This window comes from Pinus tabuliformis, chromosome 7 (genome assembly GCF_031772625.1).
Source record: "Pinus tabuliformis cultivar Carrire ecotype Pingquan chromosome 7, CPIR1, whole genome shotgun sequence".
Classification (NCBI taxonomy): Eukaryota; Viridiplantae; Streptophyta; class Pinopsida; order Pinales; family Pinaceae; genus Pinus; species Pinus tabuliformis.
Genome location: NC_142293.1, coordinates 1,185,249,647 through 1,185,272,610, shown reverse-complemented (window position 1 = coordinate 1,185,272,610; position 22,964 = coordinate 1,185,249,647). Strand labels below are relative to the sequence as shown.

General features: G+C 40.6%; 1 protein-coding gene across 2 annotated transcripts in view; it reads right to left on the bottom strand.

Moving 5' to 3' along the window:
• The window catches only part of LOC149251682 (glutathione gamma-glutamylcysteinyltransferase 1-like), a 404,629-nt gene that overhangs the window by 140,828 nt on the left and 240,837 nt on the right, over nt 1–22,964 (bottom strand). The gene's annotated exons all lie outside the window — the stretch shown is intronic.

The window sequence follows — 22,964 nt, the reverse complement described above, 5'->3', positions numbered from 1 at the left end:
GATGAAGAGAACACAATAATAAGTACAAGAAAAGAGAAGATTCTAATTAAGATTCAAAATATTATCACAAGCAGTTACCATAGGAAGTGAAATCACTTAACCATTGATGCCATAGATTCATCAACAGGGTATCAAAGCTAAGGTGCTAAAGTCAAGAAGGGGCGTGTAAATAAGAAGACACAAAAGATCGAGTTTCAAGGAAGGATCAAAGCAAGACAAAATATATCAAGCAAGAAATCAAAAACCCTAGATTGGAGGAAGAAAAATGAAACCCTAATAGCATCTTCGAGATCATCATTCTTCCATCATCTAAGAACTGGAAGCTTTCTTACCCATAAAAAGGATCATCCGAGAAGCATCAAGTTCATCTCCACTAAGGAAAATTGGTTGAAGATTCTATCTTCTCAAGTAAGTACCTTTTCTCTTATAATCTAGTAAAATGACTTCATGTTTCAAGGAAAGTCAAAATTTGGTTGGGATATCAAATTCCCTTGCATGGAAACGAAGGATGGACATAGTCCTTGAAGTAAATGAAGTCATCAATCATGTTCATGGAAAGATATCCAAGCCATGCAAAGATCAAGCTCTATCTGAATAAATGGAAAAACACCTAAAAGATCAAAAGATTCTTAGGGAATCCATCAAAGATTCCCTCATTCCTCATATAGTTGAGTTGGAGACATCAAAAGAGATATATGATAAGCTGATAGAACTATTCTCTGAAAATACAATGAGAAGGATCATATTACTTATATCTGATCTATATAAATTGCAAGTATCAATGAATGAAGGGATGTCTACATGCCTTTCAAAAGCATCTCAAATAAAAACTCAATTGCAAGACCTAGGAGAGATGGTATATGATAAGGAAATGATCTCCATCATTCTAAATGCACTAACTAATGAACAAGGTATACTCATATCCAATAAGGAAGAGGAAACTATCCCTTTCACCAAGTTATGGACTATATGCAAGATAGAAGAAAGAAGGTTTAAGGGACAATATGATGAAGAATCTAGAAAAAGGAGTCGAACAGTTACTAAAGCAAAAAGGAAGTTCGGAAAAATTTACTCTGCATAAGAAAATTAAGAAAATGGCTAAGAGCTCGGTGCTATCTATGTCAAAAATATGGATACTATAAAAGAGATTGTTGTCGAAGGGACAATAACGAACGAAATCAAGAAGAAGCCCATATTACCGAAGAAGTGGAAGAGCCTGAAACAAAGAAGCCAAAGAAGGAGAAGTAAAAGATCTCTACTATGACTAAGATGATCTCCTTCAAATATTCTTCTATATAGGTAGGAAGCTTTATAAATAGGATGAATCATATTAGAGAATGGCATCATAGTAAAAGAATTAATGATATAGGTAACATGTAGAATGTCTAAGATAAAAATCTATAGCTATATAGGGTATAGCTCTTGAAATCCTCATTGAAAGATACTTATGAAGAAGGAAGAGGTCATCTAGGACAAACTCATCATACATCAGTCTAAAAATAACATCTGCAGGATAGGATTTGCAAGATCCTCAAGATTCCTTGATCAAATCTTCACTGTAAGGTTCATCGATCATGAAGGGAAGCAAGTGTCTCATCAAGAATTCAAACTTGTGGAATTCAAGGTATGATGGTATGATAACATAACAGTGAAGCGGATCAAGGGGATAAAGCTCCTTCAAAAGAAACTGCTGCAGGAAGTCTGAATCACCCAAAGCAAAGATGAGGTATGTATATATTATGGAGTTCATGTCATATGGCTGCAGACAATATAGATCACTTCTCTATCTTAAGAGGAATAATAAAAGAAAGGATCTCCTCCCTCAAAGGGATGCATGAAAGCATGGATCACATATTTACAAGATGAAATTAACATAATATGTCTTCATATGGTGTATGAGGTGGTTGACCACAATAGATAAACTCTAAAGCTTTAAGGAATGAAATGTGTGAAGAAAGGAAGGAAGAGATCATGAAATATGCAACAATGGGTAAAGGCAATGAACATCCAAAAGACCAAGAAGATTTGACTATGATATCTCCCGGAAAAATATGAAGACTCTAATGGAAGTCTGGAAAAGATGGAGACCCTTGACAATTCATATCTTTGGTGATGTGTCAAAATATATGCAGGATGTCGATGCCTATAGGAAGATGTCATGGTGAAAAGCCTTCACAAAAATTATGATTTAAGTGTTCATTGTTGAAGAAAGTGTAACTAGCTTCGGTCTTCATAATGACATGATCTTTGTATTTGATGTAATAAAAGAGAATAAATTATTTTTGTAATCTTGCTACATGGGTTTCATGAGCAAGAAGTGTCACTAGGTAAAAGACTTCTTCTTGATGTCTTTAGGATTTATTTCTATGTCAAAGAATCATGTCATGAGTCCATGTAAATGTATACAAGTCTTCAACAAGTGTAGCAGCCCTCCAAGACCAAGATCAATGCCTCAAGAACAAGCACAAGAAGTCTGCAAGCGAAAACAACCAAGGAAGTTCATGTCGGCTCAAAATATGAATTAAATACATGAAAGTGATGTCGGCTTGGGAAAAGAGACACATCGGTTCACAAGTATATGTCGGCTTGAATATATGCACACAACCACTATAAATACCCTGTTGGGTATCCGCAAATGGGCAAGAGAGAGAATCCACATATACCTCTATAATCTTCGTGAATGAAGCCGCAGTCAAGGTGAATGGAGCCGCAGTAAGGTGAATGAAGCCACAGTCAAGGTGAATGGAGCCGCGATAAGGTTAATGGAGCCGTAGTCAAGGTTAGGGCAGTCATAGTCTAGAAGGCAGAAATCACACATGCTAGATCTCCCATGGAGAAGCAGGATCTGACTGTACCTCGGTTAGGGTATGAGGTGCAGTCATGACCATAACTCATAAGTATGATATGGATGCATATCAGATCAATATTCTACCTATGGATCCATGCTCGGATGAACGAAGAAGTATAGATCTCGAATGGGGTAACTGCAGTAAGGTCTAAACTACATCGAGACCTAGCCCTTGCTACGACAATCTTCGTATTACATGGATAAGGTATGACAATGTGCAATCGTGATACTCCTATAGAATACCTAGTATAAGGATGACCATGTCATGGATCTATTCTATAGATCACATGCCTGTTTATAAGGAAAAGCAGTACCAAAGCTACAACAATCTAATAATCATTGTCTCAGTAATGATAAGGATATAAGATATAGTCATCATGCTGAAGACCTCATTGGAGACCTTGTTGACATAATGAAATGACTGTCATAATAGAAATCTCAGTATATCAATGAGAGCATAAGTGAAGATCTCAATGGAGCACGTTGACATGGTGATGAAGCAACAATGAAGATCTCAGTGATACTAATGGCTTCAATGGTGTAGCAATGAGGATGATCTCAATAAGCTACAGAAAGGAGGATTGATATCTTGGTCTTGGAGAGGCAGAATGTGTCAAGGGTCATGGTCTTGGTATTCGTCAATGGAATCTCTATAAGAAGAATTTACATATGGGTTTTCCTCTCCAAGAGGGAGAGGTTTTGACCCTGGCAGAAAGCCAATCATTTGTGTTCTTGTCTCTTTTGTTTTTGATAGAAGTTTGATGAAGCTAACATACACATGCTAATAATGAAGAAAACATCAAGCTAAGATAAATTGTTTAAATACTTCACAAATTGTTATCATGTAACGAAGAATCAACTTAACTATGCATGCCCTAGATTTTTCAACATTCATCCCTTATTTATTAAATAGTATCTGGATGGGCTTATGCAAGACTACCAAAGGGAAGAACTATGGAAATCTTCCTAGATAACTGCATTGAAAGATGAAAGACCTTTCCGGAAAGGAAAGCATGATGGAGGTAGCATAACATGAAGCAATACTAGATATAGACCAATAGTTCACTTTCTAATGAGTGGGATGATGACCTAACTAACTCATGGATGAAAGTGATAAGATGGTCTGTGCACTATGTAGAAGTCCCCAAAGCAAGAAGACTCCTTGAATAAAGGAAAATACATGACATCAGAAGGAGTTCCTCTAGCAGTTGGTTGTCCCACCTGAGGAGTTATTGTAGTTCCCTAATTAAGAGGGAGCCTAGAAACAAGTTTCTTTCTTGATAGAAACTTGGATATTCCTAAGCCAAGAAGGAGCATAGGTATGAGTAAAATTTATCCTCCCTAATTGAGAGGGAGAGAGATAGACACATTATTCTTGTCTTCACTTGAGAAGACAGAATAGAGGATTGGGTAATCATTTGGCATCCAATACTCTTTGATGATGTGATAGGGCATCTAAAATAAGAGCAGTCGTTGCGGACTGATATTCTTTGAGGGTTGGGGAGCCCAAGATAACAATAGTCCTCATGGAACACACCCTTAGAACCCGGGTGGGGTATGTTCCGAGATAGACAATAATGATGAGGGTGTTTATAAATCATTAGGTCTCGCCAGCATTATGCTCGAATCTCATGGAGAGATAAGAGTTGTTAGTCAAGGCCTTGCTATGTGACAATGTTAGTTGATATGATGCTAAACAAATGGGTTACCAATCCGATTCTTCTTATGAGAAATTCTTCAGATTGAGAATGACCAAGTACCATTATGAATACCTCCCTAGTTAAGAGAGAGTGTTGTAAAGTGTAACTGGGTTCAGTGTTCATAATGACATGTAACTATGATTTTATGTAATAGATATAAAGAAGAAAAACAAAATCATTATAATGCTTGCATCATGCGTTTCATGAGTAAGAGATTTTATTTTTAGTATAGGCTCCCATTGAGAGCTCTTAGCAATTTTTCCATCGATTCATAGAAGTATAAAAAGTCATTGTCATGTAAAGTAGACGTGTTACACATTGTAAAGAGTGATAAAGGAAAAGATCGTGAAATATGGAACAATAGGTAAAGGCAGTCCACATCCAAAAGACCAAGAAGATTTGACTATGATATCTCCCAGAAAAATGTGAAGACTCTGATGGAAGTCTGTAGAAGATGGAGACCCTTGACAATTCATATCTTTGGAGATGTCAACATATATGCAGGATGTTCATGCCTACAAGAAGATGTCATGACGAAAATCCTTCACAAAGGTGATTATGATTTAAGTGTTCATTACTTATTTATCAAGTAGTATCTGCATGAACTTATGCAAGACTACCAAAACGAAGAACTATGGAAATGTTCTTAGATAACCACATTGAAGGAAAACATTATGGAGGTAGCATAACATGAATCAATACCAGATATAGACAAATAGTTCACTTTTTGATGAGTGGGATGATGACCTGACTAACTCATGAATGAAAGTGATAGATGGTTTGTGCCCTATGTGGAATTCCCCAAAGCAAGAAGTCTCCTTGAATAAAGGAAAATACATGACATCGAAAGGAGGAGTTCCTCTAGCAGCTAGTTGCCCCACCTGAGGAGCTATTATAGGTCACTAATCAAGAGGGAGCCCGGAAACAAGTTTCTTACTTGACAGAAACTTGGAAATTCCTAAGCCAAGAAGGAGCTTAGGTATGAGTAAAATTTGTCCTCCCTAATTGAGAGGGAGAGAGATAGACACATTATTCTTGTCTTCACTTGAGAAGACAGAATAGAGGATTGGGTAATCATTTGGCATCTGATACTCTTTGATGATGTGATAGGGCATCTAAAATAAGAGGAGTCATGGAGGACCAATATTCTTTGAGGGTTGGGGAGCCCAAGATAAGAATAGTCCTCATCAAACACACCCTAAGAACCCGTGTGGGGTATGTTCCGAGAGAGACAATGATGATGAGCGTGTTTGTAAAACATTAGGTCTCGCCAGCATTATGCTCAGATCTCGTGGAGAGATAGAGTTGTTAGTCAAGGCCTTGCTATGTGACTATGCTCGTTGATATGATGCTAAACAAATGCGTTAACAATCTGATTCTTCTTATGAGAAATTCTTCAGATTGAGAATAATAAAGTACCATTATGAATACCTCCCTAGTTAAGAGGGAGTGTTGTAAAGTGTAACTAGGTTTGGTCTTCGTAATTACATGTCATTATGACTTTATGTAAGAGATGTAAATAACAAAAACAAAATTATTTTAATGCTTGCATCATGGGTTTCATGAGCAAGAGATTTTATTTTTAGTATAGGCTCCCATTGGGAGCTCTTAGGAATTTTGTCATCTACTCATAAAAGTATAAAAAGTCATTGTCATGAAATAAAGACATGTTACACATTGTAAAGAGTCACACTTGTCTATGTAAAGTCATCCTCCATGACCTTGGCACTAGCCCTCATGAAATCGGCCTACAATGAAGGACGAATCAAGAAGATGAAGTCGGCTTCTCTCCAAGGTAAAGTCAACCTATTCCTAAGATCATGTCGGGCTAAAGGACATGGGAAAACATGTATATATACAATTACTCAGCCTCACTTGAAAGCATGTCATTGGTTCAAGCAAGTCTACAAGGAAATGCGAAAAACATATGACAAGAAGCCTCTATCTTAGCAAGAAAAAAAGGAAGAGAAGCGAAGTTAATTTTTGAGTTCTTTTGGGTATTACATCCTCCCACGTGCGAAGGCAGAAGATACGAAGGCACTAGAATTAGGTCGGAGTGTTTACAGCTGCATCTAAGTGCTCATAAGTTAACAAGAGGACCTTGCTAGAAACGACCGAGAAGAAGCACATTAGGTCTCTCTCTTGAGACCTCAAGGAAACAAGATTCTCAAGGAGACCGAGATCCTCAAGGTAGTCGAGAAGAGGAACACTGAGATTCTAAAGTGAAGAAGAGCACGAAGAAGAAGGGCAAGTGTTGGAGGCTAGTGACTTGGTCTTGGGAGGACTCTAGTGTCAAGGGTCATTGCCATGGTCTTGGTGTTCGTCAATTGAAGATCTACAAGAATAATTTCGTTTGGGTTTTCCTCTCAAAGAGTGAGAGGTTTTGGCCCTGGCTAACAAGCCTATATATTGTGTCTCTTGTCTCTCTATTTTGTTCAAGATATGGTAATTGTCTTGATAAAAAGAACACAATAATATGTACAAGAAAAGAAAAGATTTTAATTAAGTTTCAAAAGACTATCACAAGTAGTTATCATAAGCAAAGAAATCACTTAACCATTGATGCCCTAGATTTCTCAACATGGTATCAAAGCTAAGGTGTTAAAGTCAAGAAGGGGCATCTAATCAAGAAGACACACAAAGATCTAGTTTCAAAGAAGGATCAAAGCAAGACAAAAGATATCAAGCAAGAAATCAAAAACCCTAGAATGGAGGAAGCAGAAAGAAACCCTAGTAGCATCTTCGAGATCATCATTCATCCATTATCTAAGAAGTTGAAGCTTTCTTATCCTTAAAAAGAATCATCCTAGAAGGATCAAGTTCATCTCCACGAAGGAAAATTGGTTGAAGATTCTATCTTCTCAAGTAAGTACCTTTTCTCTTATAATCTAGTAAAATGACTTCATATTTCAAGGAAAGTCAAAAGCTAGTTGGGATATCAAACTTCCTTCCATCGAAAGGAAGCATGGACATAGTCCTCGAAGTAAATGAAGTCATCGATCATGTCCATGAAAAGATCTCCAAGCCATCTGATGATCAAGCTCTATCTGAATATATGGAAAAAGATTGAAAGGCTCAAAAGATTCTTAGGGAATCCATCAAAGATTCCCTCATTCCTCATATAGCAGCGTTGGAGACATCAAAAGAGATATATGATAAGCTCATAGAACTATTCTCTAAAAATACAATGAGAAGGATCATATTACTTAGATATGGTCTATATAAATTGCAGGTATCAATGAATGAAGAGATGTCTTCATGCCTTTCAAAAGCATCTCAAATAAAAACTCAATTGCAAGACCTAGGAGAGATGGTATTTGATAAGGAAATGATCTCCATCATTCTAAATGCACTAACTAATGAACAAGGTAACCTCATATCCAATAAGGAAGAGGAAGCTATCCCTTTCACCAATTTATGGACTCTATGCAAGATAGAAGAAAACAGGTTGAAGGGACAATATGATGAAGAACCTAGAAAAAGGAGTCGAACAGTTACTAAAGGAAAAAGGAAGTTCAGAAAATTTAATCCTCAAAAGAAAATTAAGAAAATGGCTAAGGCTCAGTGCTATCTATGTCAAGAATATGGACACTATAAAAGAGATTGTCCTCGAAGGGACAATAACAAAATAAATCAAGAAGAAGCCCATATTACCGAAGAAGTGGAAGAGCCTGAAACAAAGAAGCCGAAGAAGGAGAAAGTAAAAGATCTCTACTATGACTAAGATGATATCCTTCAAATATTCTTCTATATAGATAGGAAGCTTTATAAATAGGATGCATCATATTAGAGAATGGCATCATAGTAAAATCATTAATGATATAGGTAACATGTAAAATGTTTGGGATAAAAATCTATGGCTATATAGGGTATAGCTCTTGAAAACCTCATTAAAACATACTCATGAAGAAGGAAGAGGTCATCTAGGACAAACTCATACATCAGTCTAAAGATAACATTTGCAGGATAGATATGCAAGATCCTCAAGATTCTCTAATAAAATCTTCACCTTAAGGTTCACCGATCATGAACGGATGAAAGAGTCTCATCAAGAATTCAAACTTGTGGAATTCAAGCTATGATGGTATGATAACATAACAGTGAAGCAGATCAAGGCGATAAAGCACCTTCAAAAGAAGTTGTTGCAGGAAGTCTGGATGACCCAAAGAAAATATGAGGTATGTATATATAATGGAAGTCATGTCATATGGTTGTAGACAACATAGATCACTGCACTATCTTAAGAGGCATAATAATAGAAAGGATCTCCTCCCTCAAAGGGATGCAGGAATGCATGGATCACATATTTACTAGATGAAATCAACATAATATGTCCTCATATGGTGTATGAGGTGGTTGACCACAATAGATAAACTCTGAAGCTCCTGGGAATGAAATGTGTGAAGAAAGGAAGGAAGAGATCATGAAATATGCAACAATAGGTAAAGGCAGTCAACATCCAAAAGACCAAGAAGATTTGACTATGATATCTCCCAGAAAAATATGAAGACTCTGATGGAAGTCTAGAAAAGATGGAGACCCTTGACAATTCATATCTTTGGAGATGTGTCAACATATACGCAGGATGTTGATGCGTACAGGAAGATGTCATGGTGCAACGCCTTCACAAAGGTAATTATGATTTAAGTCTTCATTTTTTATTTCTGGTAGCATCGGATGTGCTCTAAGTCTCAAATTTTGTAGGGATGATTGGGCACATGTATTCCAAAGAACCCAGTAAGTGTTTTGGGAAATTCCACCCAGAAACAGTTGTATTAAAATAATTAATTATTTTTAATGGGACACTAAGTCTAAACTTAGGAAAATAAAATAATTAAAGGGTATTAATATAAATTGTGAGTGTAACTTCTAGAAGAAGACAAGGATCAAGAAGAAATGATCTTAGCCATTGATTAGCATCTAATCTGGGTCGTTGAATGTCAACAAGGAGATTATTTAAGGAGGCTTGAGTGTCACTTAGAAAAACACACACACAGAATTCAGAAGATCGAATTTCTGAAGACAAGCAACTGCTGATGAGAAATTCGAAGTGAGCTTTTGCAGTGAGGTGTAGGGATAGCTTTGGTTGGAGATTTCTCCTGATCTAGGAATACTCAGCAGAGGAGGCGAAGAGACATCCGGGAGAGGCAGCACTGAGCTAGAAGAGGCTAATGCAGATCTATGCAAGCCCATGCAGAGGTAGCGTAGGCTGCGCAGAGGCAGCACAAAAGCCTTCAGGGAGTACGAAATTTGCTAGAGGATTCGATTTCTGTAGCTGGAAGCCGGGATGTGAGACCGGGAGAGCAGAAGTCAGAATCTCAGAGGACAATCGATCAGTTGGAAAGAGTAATGCAAATCCTAGACAATGTGACGTTGGGCTGACGCAGACACTATGCATAGGCAGCCAGCAGTTGTTCATTCAAGGGTTGGATCAGCGAGGACTTCTAGTGATAGTGTGAGGTAATCTCACAAATCTCTTTGTCAGTGATATTCTCTGTAATAGGATTGTCAGGAAGGCATCCAGAAGTTGTGTTCAGAATTTACTATTGCATAATAATAAATCCCTCAGAGTTGTTGCACCGGTTTTCCCGCATTGGGTTTTTCTAGGGACATTTGTCCAAAAATCAATGTGTAGATGTGTGTATGATTATTTCTCTCCTATGTTGCATTTAGTTTCCGCAGTTTTATTTTGGTGTAGGCTACAGTGTATGTGTTAAGTTTAGGTATGTTCTATGCTTAGAGCAATTTATTTCAATTTTCATAGTTAGCTCAATAACGTTTCCAAATTAGCAATCACATCAGCATTAAAGTAAACTGCAGATAGAACATAAACATAAATTGCAAAAGACAAGCCAAGACAAGAGGACACAAGATGTGGCGCATGCCAGGGACAAACCCCAACATGGGGAAACCCTTGATGAATTCTTCTTATATGTTCTTCAATAGTTCAGCAAAGAGAGAGAGAGTACATTTACAACAGAAGTCAACACTCTGACTTATCTAGATAAGAGCATAGATCATCTCTAAGATGATGATACATGAGATCATTCAAGACAAGCTGCTTCAACTGATTCTACATCGTGCTGCATCTCGTCATCAAGCTGCACCCATTCACTGAGTTGCTCTTGTCACGGAAATGCAACTAGTCATGGTTGTAACCATCACAGTGCACTATGCTGCACCACTCACAATTGTACCCATACATGTTGTTGTACATACTGCCCCCCCTATACTGCAATCATTACAATTGTACCTATACATGTTGTTGTACATACTGCCTCCACTATGCAACAGTTGTACCTATACATCTTGTTGTACATATTGTTTCCACTATAACAATTGTACCTATACATGTTGTTGTACATACTGCTTCTGTCCCATAATATGTCCATCATATCATACCCAAACATGGCCCTGCAGTCACCTACAACAATAGCAGCTAGGTGACCTTTCAGGACAACAACCAACTGTAGTATTGATCCTAAACTAGGATCCAACACCCTTGCAAAACACTATTGAACTGATGGTTGCTTCTACGTTTGTGACAGCCCTGGTTAGGGCACGTGTTGCAGCCCTAAACTCTTATGACAGTCCACAAACCAACCCTCAAAGGTTTGCAGCATTCCTAGTGAAGCCTCCTCTTTGTCCACGCTGCCTTCTGAGGGGTTAGTCCACCTTAACAGCCCTCTACGCAACTCTTTCTGTGTGCTACGGCCTACGGCCTAGCACTGTCATGAGACAGTCCCTACGCATGCCCAAAGACACCTTCTTCTTCAGCGTTTTGTCCCTCTAGCTCTTCGACCTTCACTACCCAGCAATTTGGCCCTTGAATAGCAACTCGGACTTGTCTTGATAGCCCTCAAACAGTCCTAGGATAGTCCGCAAATCAACCCAGCAAACTGTCCTCTTCTTGATCCTCTCTTGCTGCGGCTAGGGCATCTTCATACCACCCTTAAGTAGGGCAGCGTAGGGCTTTGGGCTTCCTCTAGCTACGGATTAGGGCCTTCCCTTTGCTGCAGATTAGGGTTCCCTTTAGCTGTGGATTAGGGCCTCTTAGATCTATGCCCAGATCTCCTACAAGTTTGTGCCTAGGACTCTCCTAGATGGCCCTTCTTTAGGCTGCATAGAAGGCATCTCCTCTAGAACTCCTCTTCCACCAAAAACCCAAAACAAGTGGAGAGTGAAATCACAAGAGATGAGTGTTAAATGACTTGAAGTCCTCCTTTATTTATACTAAAACATTGAGCACAAGTGGGGTTTATTTGGTTGCTGGCCGACCTTGACGAATTGTCCCATAACACTAATAAATTTATATCTCCATGAATACTTATCGAAATCGGATGATCTTTAGATCAATCCTACAACTCTCGATGAGAGGGATCCAAGAAAAATATCAGTTGCCATAAATAAGATGACTCACATGGAGTTTGGCCCTAGTTACCAATTTTAACACTCCCTCTCAACTAGGGAGAACTCCATCCGCTAATCCATATGTCCGACTGTACTCTCTCTACCATCAGTGCCCTGCACTGCTATGCTCTGCTCTGCTGAACCATGAAGAAGAAGATTTGATCGAGAATGTCTCATACCATTCTCTACTGACCCGAAGTTAGTTTCATCTTACTGACCGGAAGTCAATTTTATTGATCCCAGATCAATATCACAAGAGAGTGTCTCAAACCACTCATACTGATCCCAGATCAGTTTCGTTGATCCCAAATCAGTTTCGTTGATCCCAGATCAATGGAAGTCATCTTAGCATAGGGAGTACGATAGATACAATGATGTGTCCATCGATAGTACTATTATGGTCCCTAACTCCATTTTCCTGCTCATTGATCAAATGAGAGGTAGTTCCCATGAGTCCCAAATTGCAAGGGTAGGATGCCTCGACAGGAGAACTAATCATCTTGTTCACAGGAGAATGAATCATCCTGTCCATTGGTCGCCACAAGAAAACTAATCATCCTGGCCCACAGGAGAACTAATCATCCTGGCTCACAGTCGCCACGAGGTATCATAGGGAAAGGTTGAACCTGTCACCCTATACATAGTGCACCACCAGGGGAGGGTGAGTCACCCTATGGTCGTATGTCGCTCCTGTAAGTACCCCAAGCCCCCTAAAACTCCTAGAGCTCAATGCATGCAACATGTAGGACCCTTATACAAAGGTCTCTCAACGACTCCAAGTCATTCAGAAAAATCACAGATTTGACCTTTCCCTAGGGCTTTGACAAAGTGTCTGCGACCTATACATTAGTCTCAATGCGATGGAGTCTCCTCGCTCATCGACTTACCATATCCCAGATAAGGTAGTATTTGATGTCTATCTGCTTGAGCAATCATCGAATACGAGATTCCTCAATAATCGAATCCTCCCCTAGTTGTCACAAAGAATCACAGTGGTATTCATCATGTGTACAAACAGCTCACTGATGAGCTTCCACAACCAGGCAGCTTCACACGAGATCATACTCGTAGCTATGTATTCGGTCTCGGCGGTGCTTATAGCAACCGACCTATGCTTCCTGCTCATCCATGATATCGAAGCAAAATCCAGAGAGAACCACCACTGAGAAGTGCTCTAGCGATCCTCCACACTGCCTGCCCAGTCAGCATTCGAATAATCATATAGCTTCATATTTCCGACAAGTGTATCTCAATCCATGAGAGATTGTGCCCTGAAGATATCTCAGAAGATTTTTGGCACTAATCTAGTGAGGCTCAACCAAATATGAACTTCACTAGACTAACTGCAAAGCATATATACAGACGAAAGTTCACCAAGAACATCAATGCAGATGAGTTTATGAAACTCAGAGGCATTTCCCAAATCTGGTCTGGCATCACCACCATATAATGTTTGAAAGTTAAGATCCTCGAGGTAGTCACAGGCTTGCAGTTTACCATTCCATATCTCAAATCCAACGCCCTCTTACTTCTGCAAGTGAGAGGGTCTGCACCTATCAGAAATAGGTCGTTTCTCAGAAGGTGCCGGTATGAGAGGTCTATCATCCACAACCTTCAAAAAATGCTTTGGATCGGCTTCACTTTTAGTGAATCTTAGCGTCATCAGACAACTATCAATCCTCTCATATTAGGCCCGAGGTGTTTTACTTCAAGCCATAGAGGGCTTTCTTCCACCTGTATACATGAGATTCCCAATCGGGTTGTCCCAAACCTGTGGGTAATGGTCCCCGTTTAAGATTTTCCTTCGGTACATCTCAGACATGTACCTTCATGCTCTTCTTGAATTCAGGTATCTGAGTCACCATCTGACTCACATCGATTAGGGCCTCATAAAGTAGATCTCAGGTGTTATAGATGAGATATGTCATGATTCCCAATGGACCATCCTGCAACTTGACACAAATTGCCAACCCTAAACCCATGAGTAAAAGCATCTTTGAAAATTTCATTTTCAAACACGTACCTTCCATCGATGAATGGCACCCTATAACTGTTGACTTCCATTGCCAAAATGGACACCAGGTTCTTCTTGTGATCAAGTACATAAAAGAGATTCTGTAAACGAATCAAGTTACCCTCATTCAATTGAGGGGTAACATTCCATGCACACTTTCCGGGATAGGTGGCATCGGCTCCAGGTATAATCCCACGATTGTTTCCATCTCTACCAAATTAGAGAGAGCACCCTTTTATTTGATGAAGTGCATTGAAGCACTATAATCGATAAGCCACATTCCCAAAGAATCTGAAGGAGAGGGCCAATACAAGATAGTGCTTCTTTATCTTATCATAAACAACATTTGATTCTTCATACCTAGGGTTCCTTGCTTTCTCTGAACAGTCGGTCATTTCCTTGATGACCTGCATTACCTGTCATTCCTCTAACCATTAAAGATGTCCCTGGAATGATTGTTGTCATCATCAAGTGATGTGTCCCTACCATTCGAACACTCCTTCGCATAATGGTTGATCTAGTTATCTGCCTTTCCTTCCACCCTGAGATCCGGTCTTCCCAACGAAGTGATCTTTAGGTAGGCAATATTTCATTGCGCCATTCTGATAATATTCTCTACTTCAATTTCACCCTCAGTGAATTTAAAGAGGGATGAGGAACCCATTGATCCTAACTGTCTTTGGTGATTGCTCTTTCACTCTTGCTTCGGCATTGTCTTCACCTCACCTCTGGTACCATGTTAAGTTTAGGCATGTTCTATGCTTAGACCAATTTATTCCAATTTTCATAGTTAGCTCAATATCTTTTCCAGAATAGCAATCACATCAGCGTTAAAGTAAACAGCAGATAGAACATAAACATAAATCGCAAAAGACAAGCCAAGACAAGAGCACACAAGATGTGCCACTAGTCAGGGACAAACCCCATTGTGGGGAGACCCTTGATCAATTTTTCTTATATGTTCTTCAATAGTTTAGCAGAGAGAGAGAGAGAGATAGTACATTTAAAACAAAAGTCAACACTTTGACTTATCTAGATAAGAGCATAGAACAGCTCTAAGAAGATGATACATGAGATCAGTCGAAGACAAGCTGCTTCAACCGATTCTCCATCGTGTTGCATCTCGTCATCATGTTGCACCCATTCATTGAGCTGCTCTTGTCATGAAAATGCAACCAGTCATGATTGTACCCATCACGATGCACTATGCTGCTTCACTCACAGTTGTACCCATACTTGTTGTTGTACATACTGCCTCCACTATGCTGCAATCATTACAGTTGTACCTATACATGTTGTTGTACATACTGCCTCCACTATGCAACGGTTGTACCTAAACATGTTGTTGTACATACTGCTTCCACTTCAACAGTTGTACCTATATATGTTGTTGTACATACTGCTTTTGTCCCATAATATGTCCAGCATATCATACCCAAACATGGCCCTGCTGTCACCTACAGCAACAGCAGCTAGGTGACCTTTCAGGGCAGCAACCAACTATAGTATTGATCCTAAACTAGGATCCAACACCCCTGCAAAACACTATTGAATTGATGTTTGCTTCTGCGTTTGCGATAGCCTTGGTTAGGGCACGTGCTGCAGCCCTAAACCCTTATGACAGTCCACAAACTAACCATCAAAGGTTTGCAGCATTCCTAGTGAAGCCTCCTCTTTGTCCACGCTGCCTTCTGAGGGGCTAGTCCACCTTAATAGCGCTCTATGCAGCTCTTTCTGCATGCTAAGGCCTACGGCCTAGCACTGTCATGAGACAGTCCCTATGCATGCCCAAACACACCTTCTTCTTCAGCGTTTTGTCCCTCTAGCTCTTCAACCTTTGTTACCCAGCAACTCGGCCCTTGAACAACAACTCGGACTTGTCTTGATAGCCCTCAAACAATCCTAGGATAGTCTGCAAATCAACCCAACAAACTGTCCTCTTCTTGATCCTCTCTTACTGCGGCTAGGGCATCTTCATACCACCCTTAGGTAGGGCAGCATAGGGCTTCCTCTAGTTGTGCATTAGGGCCTTCCCTTTGCTGCGAATTAGGGCTCCCTTTCGTTGCGGATTAGGGCTCTCCTAGCTGCGGATTAGGGCCTCTTAGATCTGCAGCCAAATCTCCTACAAGTCTATCGCTAGGGCTCTCCTAGATGACCCTTCTTTGGGTTGCGTAGAAGGCATCTCCTCTAGACCTCCTCTTCCACCAAAAACCCAAAACAAATGGAGAGTGAGATCACAAGAGATGAGTGTTAAATGACTGGAAGTCCTCCTTTATTTAGACTAAAACGTTGAACACATGTGGGGTTTATTTGGTTGTTGGCCGACCTTGATGAATTGTCCCATAACACTAATAAATTCATATCTCCATGAATACTTATCGGAATCGAATGATCTTTAGATCAATCCTACACTTCTCAATGAGAGGGATCCAAGAAGAATATCAACTGCCATAAATAAGATGACCCACATGGAGTTTGGCCCTACTTGCCAATTTTAACAATATGTATTTCAATGTTTGTCATAGAAAATTGCAAATAACTTGTTCAAATAATTTAACAAGTAGGTGAAATATAATCAGTTTGTTGCAGTAGGAATCGGGTAGCTGATTTTTCACATTGTATCAAAGGACAGATAGTGAACAGAAGAGCTCAGAAGCAGAAAGGAAGAGGGAGTTTGAAATTCCTGGAAAGGCAATAATTCGAAACCCCAGGAGGCAGCGCAGTTCGAAGGCCTAAAGGGCGAAGTCTGAGGAGAAATCAATTTCTCTGAGAGAGTTGATAGAGAAATTCAGTTTCCAGTTCAAAAACTTCCAAAGGCAGAACCAACAGCGTATTTTCCTTGCAAAGCAGATCTTCAGCTGGAACATAGATATTTTGAAGCGGCTGTCAGGAGAATAGCATCAATGGGAGAGGAGACACACTGAGGGAATTTCTTCCTCAGAGAGTTCCTAGCCACGTAATTTGAATTCTCATTTGCTGAGCAGCAGCAAGGGGCAACAGATTTACTGACTCCAGCAGGGAGTGCATAGGCTAGCCCAGAGGAGAGAGGAGGCAATTCGACATTTTTGCAGAGATGGCCACGGATAGGCAGGATCCATGGAAGAGTAGCAAATTAGACCTAGTTGCTGCAGATTTCTCACATGGATCAATATCCTTGCTACTGGAGCCCAACAGAATCAGCAGCAGGAGAATCACAGTGTCGGCGGACGTAGCTAGTCATTCAAATGACAGTTGCATAGCTAGTTGTAGTCAATTTCCGGAAGACAGTGGCAGAACTAGTTGCAGTGACAGAGGCAGTGTGAATTTCCTAGTAGCGGTATGCAGGTACAGTTCCAGCCAAGAGATTCCCAACGCAGAGCTTCGCATTCCAGTTTCCAGTGCAGGAGGACTATGTGAGTTGCCAACAGGGAATAGAGAGATTTCCCATAGGGAGATCAAGACTCGAAGGGAGTCTAGTTTCAAACGGAGCAGCGCTATGGAAGCTAGTACTCCTGCATCTGGGGAGATTAGACTCATTATTGCAATAGTTGTAGCAGCAATGCAGAAGCATCAACGGAGCAGTAGCAGTCGCAGTATGAGTATATCATATTTTTCCATGTTGACAGCCATACCTCTAGGAGTGAGGTGGGGTGATTTGGCTTCATAGCCCCAGAGAGCTACAGTTGGGCAGGATCCTTGAGGAATCCACCTCTCGGATCAATTCCTTGCTACAGGAGCCCAAATTAGAAGCAGCAAGATGGACCAATGTCAATTGTTGCAGAGGAGTGCAGGAGTGACAGTTATGGTGGCTAGGAGCGCCAGAAACTGAGCAGCGCAAAGCAGAGTTGACAGCAGTGCAGTTGGCACAAAGCAGAGGTTAGTAGCAACGCAAAGGATTCAAAGGGTCAGTGTAGACACTAGCAACAGTCAAACTCCAGCAACGAGATGCATCATATTGAACACCAATTTAGTAATTTGGGATGCTTTTCCGTTACCGATGCAGTAGAAGCAACAATTTACAGTGCAGTTGCAATTGGCAGTGGCAGTGCCAGCAGCAGCACAGATGCAAAAATTCAAAGGGACTTGCCATATGGATGTAGTGTTAACAATGGCAGGATCAACAACTGTACAAATGCAGCATTTGTGCAGAGGTTGGTGGACAGCATGTCAGACATCAGCAACACAAGGGGAGATGTTACAGAATAGTGTGATGTTTCAGTTGGAAGCATTACTAGAGCACATTCCTCACTAATAGAGAGTCTTGATTTCTAGTAGCATCAGATGTGCTCGAAGTCTCAAAAATTTGTAAGGAGGCTTGGACACATGTATTCCAAAGAACCCAGAAAGCATTTTGGGAAATTCAACCTAGAAACAGTGGTATTAAAATAATTAATTATTTTTAATGGGACCCTAAGTCTAAACTTAGGAAAATAAAAAAATTAAACGGTATTAATATAAACTGTGGGTTCAACTTCTAGAAGAAGACGAGGCTCAAGCAAAAATGATCTTAGCCATTGATTAGCTTCTAATCTGGGTCGTTGAATGTCAACGAGGAGATTATTAACGAGGCTTGAGGGTCACTTGGAAAAACACAGAGAGAGAGTTCAGAAGAGTGAGCTTTTGCAGTGAGGGGCAGGGATAGTTCCGGTTGGAGATTTCCCCTGATTCGAGAATACTCAGCAAAGGAGGCAGAGAAAGGTCCAGGAGAGGCAGTGCTGAGCCAGAAGAGGCTGACACAGAGCTACGCAGGCCCACGCAGAGCTAGGGTAGGCTGACGTAGAGGCAGTGCAGAAGCCTTGAGGGAGTCCGAAATTTGCTAGAGGATTCGATTTCTGCAACTGGAAACCAGGGGTTGAGACTCGAAAAGCAAAAGTTTGAATCTCGGAGGCAAATCGATCAGCGAGGAAGAGTGACGCAAATGCTAGACAGTGTGATGTTGGGCTGACGTAGACACTAGGCAGAGGCAGCCAGGGGTTGTTCATTCAAGGGTTGGATCAGCCAAGACTTCCAGTGATAGTGTGAGGTAATCTCACAGATCTCTCTGTCAGTGATATTCTTTGTAATTGGATTGTCGGGAAGGCATCTAGAAGTTGTATTCAGAATTTACTACTGCATAATAATAAAACCCTCAGAGCTGCTACACTGGTTTTCCCGCATTGGGTTTTTCCGGAGACATTTTTCCAAAAATAACTATGTAGATGTGTGTATGATTATTTCTCTCCTGTGCTGTATTTAGTTTCTGCAGTTTTATTTTGGTGTAGGCTGCAGTGTATGTATTTTAGTGTTTGTCGTAGAAAACTGCAAATAACTTGTTCAATTAATTTAACAAGTAGGTGAAATATAATCAATTTGCTGCAGTAGGAATCGGGTAACCGATTTTTCACATCGTATCAGAGGACAAATCGTGAATAGAAGAGCTTAAAAGCAAAAAGGAATAGGGAGTTCAAAATTCCTACAGAGGCAATAATTTGAAACCCTAGGAGGCAGCGCAGTTCAAAGGCTTGAAGGGCGAAGTCTAAGGAGAAATCAATTTCTCTGAGAGAGTCGATAGAGAAATTCGATTTCCAGTTCGAAAACTTCTAGAGGCAGAACCAGCAACGTATTTTCCTTGCAAAGAAAATCTTCAGCTAGGATGCAGATATTTTGCAGCAGTTGTCAGGAGAACAACGTCAGTGGGAGAGAAGGAGACACAACGAGGGAATTTCTTCCTCAGAGAGTTCCTAGCTAGGCAATTTGAATTCTCATTTACTGAGCAGCAGCAAGGGGCAGCGGATCCACTGACTCCAGTAGGGAGTGTGTACGCTAGCCCAGAGCAGAGAGGAGACAATTCAACATTTTTGTGGAGATGGCCACGGATGGGCGGGATCCATGGAAGGGTAGCAAATTAGGCACAGTTGCTACAAATTTCTCACATGGATCAATATCCTTGTTACTGGAGCCCACCAAAATCAGTAGGAAGAGGATCACAGTGTCAGCAGACACAACTAGTCATTCAAATGACAATTGCATAGCTAGTTGCAGTCAATTTCAGGAAGACAGTTGCAGAACTAGTTGCAGTGACACAATCAATGTGAATTGCCCAATAGCAGTATGCAGGTGCAGTTTTAGCCAAGAGATTACCAGTGCAGAGCTTCGCAGTCCAGTTTCCAGTGTTGGAGGACTGTGTGAGTTGCCAGGAGGGGATAGATAGATTTCCCATAGGGAGATCGATACTCAGAGGGAGTCTAGTTTCAAAGGAAGCAGCCCTATGCAAGCTAGTACTCCTGGACCTGGGGAGATTAAACTCATTACTGCAATAGTTGCAGCAGCAGTGCAGAAGCATCAATAGAGCAGTAGCAGCCGCAGTATGATTATATCATATTTCGCCATGTTGACAACCATACCTCTAGGAGTGAGGTGGGCTGATTTTTTTTTGTAATCCCAAAGAGCTACAATTGAGTAGCATCCTTGAGGAATCCACCTCTTGGATCAATCCCTTACTACGAGAGCCCAGATCAGAAGTAGCAGGATGGACCAGTGTCAGTTGGTGCAGAGTAGTGTAGGAGTGACAGTTGCAGTGGCTAGGAGCACCAGAGACTAAGCAGTGCAGAGCAGAGTTGACAGTGGTGCAGGTGGCACAGAGCAGAGGTCAGCAACAGCGCAGAGGATTTAGAGGGTCAGCGCAAAGACTAGTAGCAATCAGACTCTAGCAGCGCGATTCATCATACTAAACACCAGTTCAGTAATTTGGGATGCTTTTCTGTCACTAATGCAATAGAAGCAGCAGTTTGCACTGCAGTAGCAGTTGGCAGTGGCAGTACCAGCAATAGCACAAATGCAGAAATTCGAAGGGAGTTGCAGTACGAATGAAGTGTTGACAGTGGTAGGGTCAGCAGCAGTACAGATGCAACATTTGCACAGAGGTTGATGGACAGCATGTCAAACATCAACAATGCAGAAGGAGATGTTACAGAACGGTGTGATGCTTCAGTTGGAAGCATTACTAGAGCACATTCCTCGCTAAGAGGGGGTGTTGATTTCTGGTAGCATTAGATGTGCTCTAAGTCTCAAATTTTGTAGCGAGCTTTGGGCACATGTATTTCAAAAAACCCAGAAAACATTTTGGGAAATTCCACCAAGAAATAGTTGTATTAAAATAATTAATTATTTTTATTGGGACCCTAATTCTAAACTTACGAAAATAAAATAATTAAAGGGTACTAATATAAATTGTGAGTGTAACTTCTAGAGGAAGAGGAGGATCAAGCAAAAAAGATCTTAGCCATTGATTAGCTTCTAATATGGGTCATTGAATGTCAACAAGGAGATTATTTAAGGAGGCTTAAGTGTCACTTGGAAAAACACACACACACAGAGTTCAAAAGATCGAATTTCTGAAGCAGAGCAGTTGCCGGTGAGAAATTTGAAGTGAGCTTTTACAGTGAGGGGCAAGGATAGTTCTGGTTGGAGATTTCTCCTGATCCAGAATACTCAGCAGAGAAGGCAGAGAGAGATCCGAGAGAAGCAGCGCTGAGCCAGAAGAGGTTGATGCAGAGTTACGCAGGCCCATGCAGACGCAACGTAGGCTGACGCAAAGGCAGCGCAGAAGCCTTGAGGGAGTCTGAAATTTGCTGGAGGATTTGATTTCTGCCGCTGGAAGTCGGGGTGTGAGACCAGCAAAGTAGAAGTTTGAATCTCAGAGGCAAATCGATCAGTCGGGAAGAGTGACGCAGATCTTAGACAGTGTGACGATGTGTTGACGTAGACACTGTGCAGAGGCAGCGAGGGATTGTTCCTTCAAGTGCTAGATCAGCTAGGACTTTCAGTGATAGTGTAAGGTAATCTCACAGATCTCTATGTCAATGATATTCTTTGTAACTGGATTGTCGGGAAGGCATGTAGAAGTTGTATTCAGAATTTACTACTGCATAATAATAAAACCCTCAGAGTTGTTGCTCCGATTTTACTGCATTGGGTTTTTCCGGGGTCATTTGTCCAAAAAGAACTATATAGATGTGTGTGATTATTTCTCTCCTGTGTTGTATTTAGTTTCCGCAATTTTATTTTGGTGTAGGCTGCAGTGTATGTAATATGTATTTCATTGTTTGTCGTAGAAAACTGCAAATATCTTGTTCAATTAATTTAACAAGTAGGTGAAATATAATCAGTTTGTTGCAGTAGGAATCGGGTAACAGATTTTTCACATTCATTACTTATTTATGAACTAGTATCTGGATGGGCTTATACAGGACTACCAAAGGGAAGAACTATGGAAATCTTCCTAGATAGCCACATTGAAAGATGAAAGACCTTTCCAAGAAGGAAAGCATGATGAAGCTAGCATAACATGAAGCAATACTAGATATAGAACAATAGTTCACTTTCTAATGAGTGGGATGATGACCTAACTAACTCATGCATGAAAGTGATAGATGGTTTATGCCCTATGTAGAAGTCCCCAAAGCAGGAAGACTCCTTCAATAAAGGAAAATACATGACATCAGAAAACGGAGTTCCTCTAGCAACTGGTTGTCCCACTTCAAGAGTTGTTGTAGGTCCCTGATAGAGTGGGAGCCTAGAAAAAGTTTCTTACTTGATAGAAACTTGGAAAATCCTAAGCCAATAAGGAGCTTAGGTGTGAGTAAAATTTGTCCTCCCTAATTGAGAGGGAGAGAGATAGACACATTATTCTTGTCTTCACTTGAAAAGACAGAATAGAGGATTGGGTAATCATTTGGCATCTGATACTCTTTGATGATGTGATAGGGCATCTAAAATAAGAGGAGTCGTGGAGGACCAATATTCTTTGAGGGTTGGGGAGCCGAAGATAAGAATAGTCCTCATGGAACCCGGGTGGGGTATGTTCCGAGAGAGACAATGATGATGAGCGTGTCTATAAATCATTAGGTCTCGTCAGCATTGTTCTCGGATCTCGTCGATAGATAGAGTTGTTAGTCAAGGCCTTGCTATGTGACAATGTTAGTTGATATGATGCTAAACAAATGGGTTACCAATCTTATTCTTCTTATGAGAA